At 43.7% G+C, this 8,714-nt stretch overlaps 1 long non-coding RNA gene across 1 annotated transcript; it reads left to right on the forward strand.

Moving 5' to 3' along the window:
- Positions 1–4,565: 4,565 nt before the first annotated feature.
- Positions 4,566–8,478, forward strand: LOC119459611 (uncharacterized). The gene is made up of 3 exons (XR_007467642.1): positions 4,566–4,798; positions 5,902–6,163; positions 6,891–8,478. It is a non-coding gene; the product is annotated as an uncharacterized LOC119459611 (long non-coding RNA).
- Positions 8,479–8,714: the final 236 nt, after the last annotated feature.

Here is an 8,714-nt window from a genome sequence, read left to right on the forward strand (position 1 = left end):
ACCATAGCATGCCCAATATTCTGAGCCTGGCACAAGCATTTCAACGCATCTGAACTAAACGATATCGCGTGTAGAATAAAGAGATGAAAAATCTTAAGTAGTCATGCTCCTCTCAAGCATAATCTTCATTATTATTGCCGCTTAAGACAGACGCGTAATATTGAAAAGACCTGATTAAAATTATACGTGACAAATATTTCATTTTAGCTTGTGACGTTTATTTCTTATCTTCTAGAAAAACTTCTGGCACGTTCAACAACACGTAGAGGAATATAGTGCTTTCAAACGAAGCATAAAGCTTCCGACAAAAATTGTCCCTGAAACTTGACAAGAACATAAGTGAAAAGTAAAAACACAGAAGAGCCTCTTGTTCGCCTTACACTAGAGAAACTTTAATTGAGTTCAGCACAAAACCAATTAAGGCTTTACATCGCCGGCAAGGCGCCTACGTTTACACAATGTGGGAAGACACAGTCAAAGTGGATGAAGCTTCGTTACCAGCAACTTTGAATTTTGAATCTTTCACTAATTAGAAAACAAGACAAATTTTTTAATGTTATTTTTTTAGTAATGTGAAAGCAAGATGTGGTCCATTACGCGAAAGCCCGGCGTCGTACAGACAGTGCAAATATGCCGGAGACAGTGAAAAGAAGCGGGAAGCGCCCAGTGTAGTGCCTCTGCAAGATTATTCACATGACGTCTTCAGGTGACATCATCACTTCATCACATCATCACGAAGAGGTCATCGCGTGACATCACGTTTGACGTAATGAAGTCATCAGGCAACATCGTCACGGGACGATGCCGTTATCACGTAACGTAACCTTTAACGTGATCTCACCACGCGACCTTTAGTGTGATGACGTCAACATGCGACGTTTGAGGTGATGACGTTATCACGTTTCCCCAACGTGGGCCGATCCTGGAGACAGTGCAAAGAAACAGACTGTGCACAGTTTGCTGCTTTTCCGAGTGGCAAGTGATGACGTCTTATCGCGTTACGTCACGTTTGACGGGGGAACTTCATCAGATGACATCATCAGGTGATATGGTGAAGTGGCGATGCCTAACCAGGTAACGTTTGTCGCGATGTCGTCAAGCGACGTTTGAGGGGATGACGTGATACGTTTCCTTATCAAGTAAAAAGTGACGTCGCCACTTGGTCACATGGGTTTTGGTACCATTGGATGTTAACACCGGATTTTTAACTTCGTGGGCCATATAATGATTTCGTATTTATAAAAAATAACCCCCTCAGCAATTGTAGTGGCGGTTTTCCACAGCTTCATTGGAGATCCGCTTTCGCAGGGCTGGTATGGCGAGTCATTTTTTGTTTAGCTTTTACATAACGCATGAATAAAATTGTCTGCGTTACTATTCTGGTTATTGTTAAAGTAAATGCAACATCTACGACCACGCGCGTAACACGAAAAAAAAGAAAAAGAACGAATTCAAACGAAATAATTAACGTAGACAATCTAATCTATACTACAGTGCTAATGGGCTGCCAGTTTCATGCCGATAATGAAAATCTGATCGTCTACAAACCCAGCGACGGCGTCCTCTTCTAATCTCAACCACTCTCACTGTCCCCCACAAAATCATATCAATTTCAATGCCAAAGATATCCTTGCTCACCAGCACGGAGTGCGGAGAAAATACCCGCAACCTCACCCACAACTTAGCAAGGAAGAGGCAGCCGACTAGCGCAAGATACTAACCGCGGTATTGCACCATCCAAAAATGCTAAACGCCGCCTATCCCACTCGCTATAGGGCCAACTATCCTTGGTGAGGTGTCATACCGACAATATGACTATATACGTGGCTATATACCCGCCGGGGTGGCTCAGTCAGCTAAGGCGTTGCGCTGCTGAGCACAAGGTTGCGGGATCGAATCCCGGCCCCGGCGGCCGCATTTCGATGGAGGCGAAATGCAAAAACGCGCGTGTGCTTGCGTTGTAGTGCACGTTAAAGAACCCCAGGTGGTCAAAATTAACCCGGAGCCCTCCACTACGGCGTGCCTCATAATCAGAACTGGTTTCGGCACGTAAAACCCAAGAAAGAAGAAGTATATACGTGGCTATAGCAGCACATTGAATGGCGTATCACGTGTAACATCATCGTTTCGCTTTCGAGAGCTTAAATTGGCTAGGCTGAAAAACAGCCTTGAATTGTTAATATCCAAAGCTGTTGAACAGGAAACCACGAAAAAACGTATCTATTATTCTAGAAATATTTTGGCACTTCGGAAAACATTAATGGCCGGGACATAATGGCCGGGACATCAGCTTGATAAACAAAATAATTCCTTGTCACAGCTACAGCCGCTCTTTTTGTCTGATTCCCACCAATGCTTGTGGGAGGCCGACGGTAGGCTATGGAATAGATGGGTCTCCCACCAATAGGTGGAGGTCCACCTGTTACTGTTTTCAACATGCTTCCAGTGAACGACTACATCCTCACTGCAGATGAAAAAATTCTTGTAAAAATGTTCCACGGTGATCTCCGTGTTACCACTTCATGATTGGACACTCTGATCGGTAAGCTTCCCACTGCGCTAAAAAATGGGTACGATAAAAATTGGTTGTCAGTCCCTTTAGGTTGGCGCTGTGAACATGAATGCAAGCTCGGTTAGGCGGTTTTGAAGCTTGGTGTGCTATAGAGGAAGCCCTGTTCAAGTTGCCCGAGTTCATATATATGTAAAATACACGTCCAGCCTATTTTATGAGAATCGGTCAACCGATGTCCATAAAACCCTTAGCCGAGAGAAATGGGGAAGGAAACGCAGAGAGGTCAAGCAGTCGCACGTCCGGTTTGCGACCCTCTACCGAAGAAAGGTGGTTAATGTATGCAAAGAAAGACAGCGAACACTGGGGGCGCGTCCAACCTATGCTGTGTATACTATACAGAGAGTTCAGTCGCTCACTGAGCTCGACGGACTTCAAGAACTGCAGCACTGCTCTTGTCGCTAGCTGAGCTTGCGACACATGTGGCGACGGTCCGTCGACATATGTCATAGCGAATGTTCTTGAGTCCAGCTGGTCATAATGGTTGTGTATGTTGGAATCATATTTCGTATTTAGGTGCTGAATGTTGTCTCTGTAAATTAATGGGAGTGGAATCAAATGAAAATCTCTTCGAGAATTAAATAAAATTACTATGGCGTATTAGAAACACGTGTAACAGTCCTGTAAAAAATTGCGAAAAACCAGCCGCGGTGGCCATGTCAAAATGAGTGTACCATGCTTTGTGAGGTGGTTATTTGTGCCACTAGGTAGCTGCATGTGTTAATGTGTAGTGCCCACCTTAAGAATGTGCGTTAGCGCTACGCGTAAGACCACAGGTACTTCGAGTGTCACTTGCTCAATGACAAGTTAGGTAGTGGCTGCGAACAAATCTACTTAAAAATCTCAAGCAAGCCTTTGGCCTACCGGTGCCTACGTGGGCGGAGCCACCGACTTAGCCTGGGGGCTTTTGTCCTCGGGCCCTAGTTTCTCTGGACCAAAATAAAGTTCTTGCCATGCCATGCCATATGAACAGTATCTGAAACGACACCATCTGCATCTCCGGCCAGAGGCTTGGCGTCTCGCCAATAGCATCACAAAACGTTACCTGTTGTCACGAAGGTAGAACGCGGGAATGTTCCCCTTACCATCATGTCACCGTGTGGTACCGCATGGTGGTGCCACACTGCCATGCAGTACCACATGTGTCACCGCGCAGTGACAGGGTGGTGAGTGGAGCATTGTCACCTCATCCGCTTGTTAAAGGCACCTTTTTAGGACGCTGTCGTTGAGACGCTATGGCTCGGGTTGAAGACGCAGACGTGCATACACTGGGACCGCGTCTGCGACCAGAGGTGATCGCAGTAAAGGTGGTCGCAGATGTGCGCACGGCACCTGCGACATTTTATTTCGTGCAGTGGACGTCGCTTTTATGAAAGCATAGAGTTTCCTCCATAATAATGAAAGTACCAGGGAACGTTCGTAAACATACGTTCTGGCGCTCAGCAAGGCGAAAGCACGCCCCACTCCTTATGAGCCCCTTGAAGTTTTTCCGCTTTTTCCAGAGGTGGCGATCATTTATATTTTGCTTAAAAACATGCGTATAAATCATTGTAACAGAAAAATAAAGCATCGAGCAGGCTGGCAACTACCATCGGTAGTGGCGTAACACCTGCGTACTCTTCTGGAAGATTGGGAGAGAAAGATACAAATGGAATAAAGGAAGAAGGCAAAAAGAAATCCGAAAACAAGGGCAAACTCTTCGCAGTCATCAGCTCCTAAAAAGAAACATTTATCGCAACCTTTTCTTTCAGCACACGGACAAAGAAGCGTCATGTTTGCTGACAATTTCTGTGCATGGCGGCAGGCTAAATTTCTTTTAAGTTTTTTGATCGTCTTCGCTTTTGTTTACTCCCGGCGCGTGCCCTCCGCCCCTAACCTTTGACATCTATCTTCGCTAGGCCTTTCCGAGAACAGCAATTGTGCGCAGCGTAAATATTTGTGAAACATTTGGTGAAAGAACTGTGTAATTTTGTATACAAGCTTTTATAGAAAACGAATTCTTATATGTGCCACTCTGCTGCATTTGGGCACAATCATATGGGTGAAAGTTGTATACCATGAACTAGGTGTGTTTTTGGTAGAGTATAACGATCGCTCTTTTCTCTTTTAGGTGCATTCTCTTCCCTAGGTCCAATGCCGCTGAGCAACTTTCCATTTCGCCATCATGGTGTGCGGCGGCCCCACCACGCTAGGCTCGATCAGCCAATTGATGCCGTTGTCTATGTCAGCGTAAGTGCTATCACAGGATCGTTATCCCTGTTTATACAAATCACATTCTCTACTGCTATTGATTGGCTTGTTTCTAATACAAACAGCCTTCAAACCAAGGGTGGTGATGTATGGTTATGTGAGCAATTATGTACGAAGTATAGTGTGCGAACAAAGGTGCTTATTTAGAAACGTGTAAAGTGGTTGTTTTGTATCTATAAAGTGAAGGGTAACCAAAATCTTTGTTTATCGTACTCAGAAAATCGCATGCTCAATTTATATTTGCCTGCAGATAAACCTCCTGATAGCAAGCTGTCACTCTTATATGTGACACGTTCATATATGTGAAAGTTGTATTTCATGAACTAGGTGTCTTTTTGGTAGACTATAACAATCTTTACATTTCTATGTTGGCCTTCCGTCACCCCCTCCAAGCAACTGGCCTAGGTGCTATCCCTGCTAAATAAACGTTTTGTAATCATCATATTTACTTTCATGCAAGGAGGTGGGCTTGAGGCGTGCTTTAACTAGTTACCTTGTTCTTTATTGCGAAAAACCACGCGTGGGCCTTGAAAATACGTTGAGAGATACGAAGCGATTCTCCCCGCCAGGATGTACTTACGGTATAAAGAAGAGCATTCCAATACCGCGGGGGGTTAAGGGTGACCCAGAATCGAAGAAATTGAGAGTAAACTATTTTGGGCATGTTGCGCCGTTGTTGCCTCCCTGCGGTATTTATGCAATTGGTGGCTGAAAAATTTTTACTGATGCACTACTTTTCGACAGTGCCAACTCCACAATCACCAGACATTTGATATTATTCTTTAAATTTTAATAGACTTTGATTACTCATCCTACCATTGTGCATAATACGAGATCAAAACTAAACACATGCATTCTTCCGATGCAATCGTATTAGTGACGTCCGTTTTGCATCATTGTAACAGTCTCCTCTGTTACAAAAAGAATAGTTGTCAATATTGCCTTTGCGTTTCTAGGGGTCATGTAGGCTGAAACCGCATCCCGTTTTGGTAAGCAACTCCGCGCTTAGAAGCGATGGTACAATTGCATTCCCATAAATTCCGATTGGCTCTTCGCATCGCCCCGTGGTTCTTTGCGCGCAGGTGGTGTTCGTTCTGTTCGCGGCCATCATCCTGCTCCTGGTGGCCACCACTTGCCGTCGCTTTCAACCGGGCGGAATGTCGAACCCGCCAGAAGAGCCGCCAGAAAATAACAGCGAACCTCGGACGACGATTGTCAGGCTGAAGGACCACGGCACTCGTGTGTGCACCGAGACGCTGCCGACGAGGAACACTGTGTAGAAGGTAGCAATAACAGCCTCCCGTGAAGGAAAGTACTGACACCGACGTTATCACCTTACGTGTGGTAAGTTTTCTATAGTGTATCACCAATGGGCAATAGACTAAAGCAACATGAGTGCGACGATGTATGTTGTTCCTTTTGCGCTGGAATATTGTCACGAGTTTAACCTATGGCCTTGCCAAACATGCCGTTTCGTTGCATGATTAAAGTTGATTTCAATTTTAGCGTTTTAATAGTTTGTACACTAGTAAGAACATAAGAACTAACTTCTCTTTCTCGTTTAGCTGTTGCCACGACGTATACTAGTAACCCAGAGCCGATATCCAGAATATTTCCATTCAGTAAAGTTTACGAGCCTTACGTGGTGGCCGTAGTGAGCTAAGTTGTTTCATATTGGTGAAACAGCGCGTCAGACCATCAATAAGATACCATCCTGCATCTGAGCGGTTTGTTGTTTTGGAATAGGCTGTCGTTCATATCGAAGAAAATGCAGCAGCTCAAAACAACCAGGAACAGAACATAACCTGACAAGACTTACGCTTTCCAGATTATATGGTGTCTTCTGCGAAGTGTAAAATTTGATCAGTGGTCTATATTGTCCCTGTCATCAGCCATTTACGCATATGCGACACTGCCTCTAGTGATAAGCCCTCGGGCGTCGTAACAGACCACAGACTAGGTGCTATTTGTCAACTACCAAAGCAGGATGACCTCATTTCACATTTCTTATGCGTGAAATATTGCTTGTCATTTTAAGTTTTCTTTATCTTGCTTTTTTCTTGACCAACAGCTGACCGCAGGACTTCGAGACTACGCCTGTTGTCCTGAGCTACCCGTTCTTACTAGTGCCTTGTGGAACACAGACATGCCTGTGGTAAATGAGCTCACATGGATGGACAAGTGTTCACGCTGCCCTGTGCATCATATCATTTAAATGGGGCCTAAGTGTACTCACAGTATTGGTGCTGCTTCCCTGCTGCCATCGCTGCGTTCAGCACTCGCCCCACTGGGCCGTCTCACTTCTGGTGTCGTCTTCAACACGTGTTGTGGAAATTTGTGAGGTCCTCGCAGGAAAGCCTGATTATTACAACGCCAACAATGCATATCATTCACAGGAATTTTGCGGGTGCAAGTTGAAATCAGCTAGCGCAAGGCAGAGGTAATAGATCACTGGGAGAGGCCTTCATACGTCAGTGGCCATTAAAATAGGCTGATGATGAAAAATGATGATAATGACAATAATTATAATTAATGCATATCACAATGCCCAGAAATCCAGAAGTAACGAGTGTTAGTCAGTCGCAACTCCATATGATAGCAGAGCTGCCAAAATTATTACACCATTATTCACAGTCAAAATATTGTTTTATAAAATTTTAGCTCGACACTGCTTTAAAAGGGCAGTATAACCTCGTAAGTCTTGAAGAAAATTATAGAACGATAAACTTTATAGCGATGACGAGGAACGTTACTAAAACTTTAATTAGTAATTGGCAGTGAAATAGTAACACAGCACTAAATGCTCTCAGTATTGTTCACATAAAATCAGGGAGACGTTGTAATGAGTTATTAGGTCAGTTAATTCAGCAGGCTGATGCTACAAGTGACGTCACTGTCGTGGTCCTGCACTATAGCAATAGCTCAATTTACAACTGCAGTCAGTTGGCGTTCTCTGTATAAATGCTGAGTAGTTGGTTTATATACATATATATATATATATATATATATGGGTTGACATTGATGAGCTTATTTGTGGTGACAGGGTCCTTGCTGGTCTGGCTCCTGTCTTTTGAAAAGAACATTTAGAACGTGTAGTGCGAACAGACTACACGAACACTATATGGAAGGCAGGAATGTGAAAAACGGTGACCGAAAGCATGCAGTACTTAAGGGGATTACTTTGCTCACATCATTCTGTTCCGTAGGCGGAATCTTTATTGCGAAATGTTGATAATGCTGTAAAAGAGAAATAAGTCGCGGATTTCCAACAGTTATTGCTGACACGATCTAACGGTTATGCGTGCTCAACAACAGTTTAAGATTACCGGTGGCCGAAGCTACACTACAAATCACATATAGTGAACTCAAACCTTTATTTAAAAGAAACAGACAGCTTGGAATAACGGGTGTAATAACTTAGATGAGGCCTGCTTGTTCACATACGCACCACGAAAATGGAAGGACCATGCCCACCACCGCCACTCAAGTACACTTGCCGACTTGCGAGAAATGTGCAGTGTGCACGCATTCCTGTCTTTACACTTATAGAGAATCCGCAATGTTAAGTTTACATCATATATTTAGCAAACAATTCGAATGCATGGGGACTGGACTACTCGGAAGTTCCAAGATATCACAGTCATGCATTGTTATGCGCGCTTCAGGATGTTACTTGTATGTATGAGTGTTCTATTCATCATTTATGTGTACACTGTAAAAAAATAAAATGGAGAAAAACTGAGAAATAACGGAAAATGTATATTTTTACTACAGAAAATTTTTTGGAATGAAAAGAAGCACGATTTCAGTTCGAAAAATGACTTTTTTGCATGCGGTCAAGCAGAATTTTTCTTGACTTTAATAGAATCGATCTTCATATATGGCGAAGCAAACA

Source organism: Dermacentor silvarum, chromosome 7 (genome assembly GCF_013339745.2).
Source record: "Dermacentor silvarum isolate Dsil-2018 chromosome 7, BIME_Dsil_1.4, whole genome shotgun sequence".
In the NCBI taxonomy this organism is placed as follows: domain Eukaryota; kingdom Metazoa; phylum Arthropoda; class Arachnida; order Ixodida; family Ixodidae; genus Dermacentor; species Dermacentor silvarum.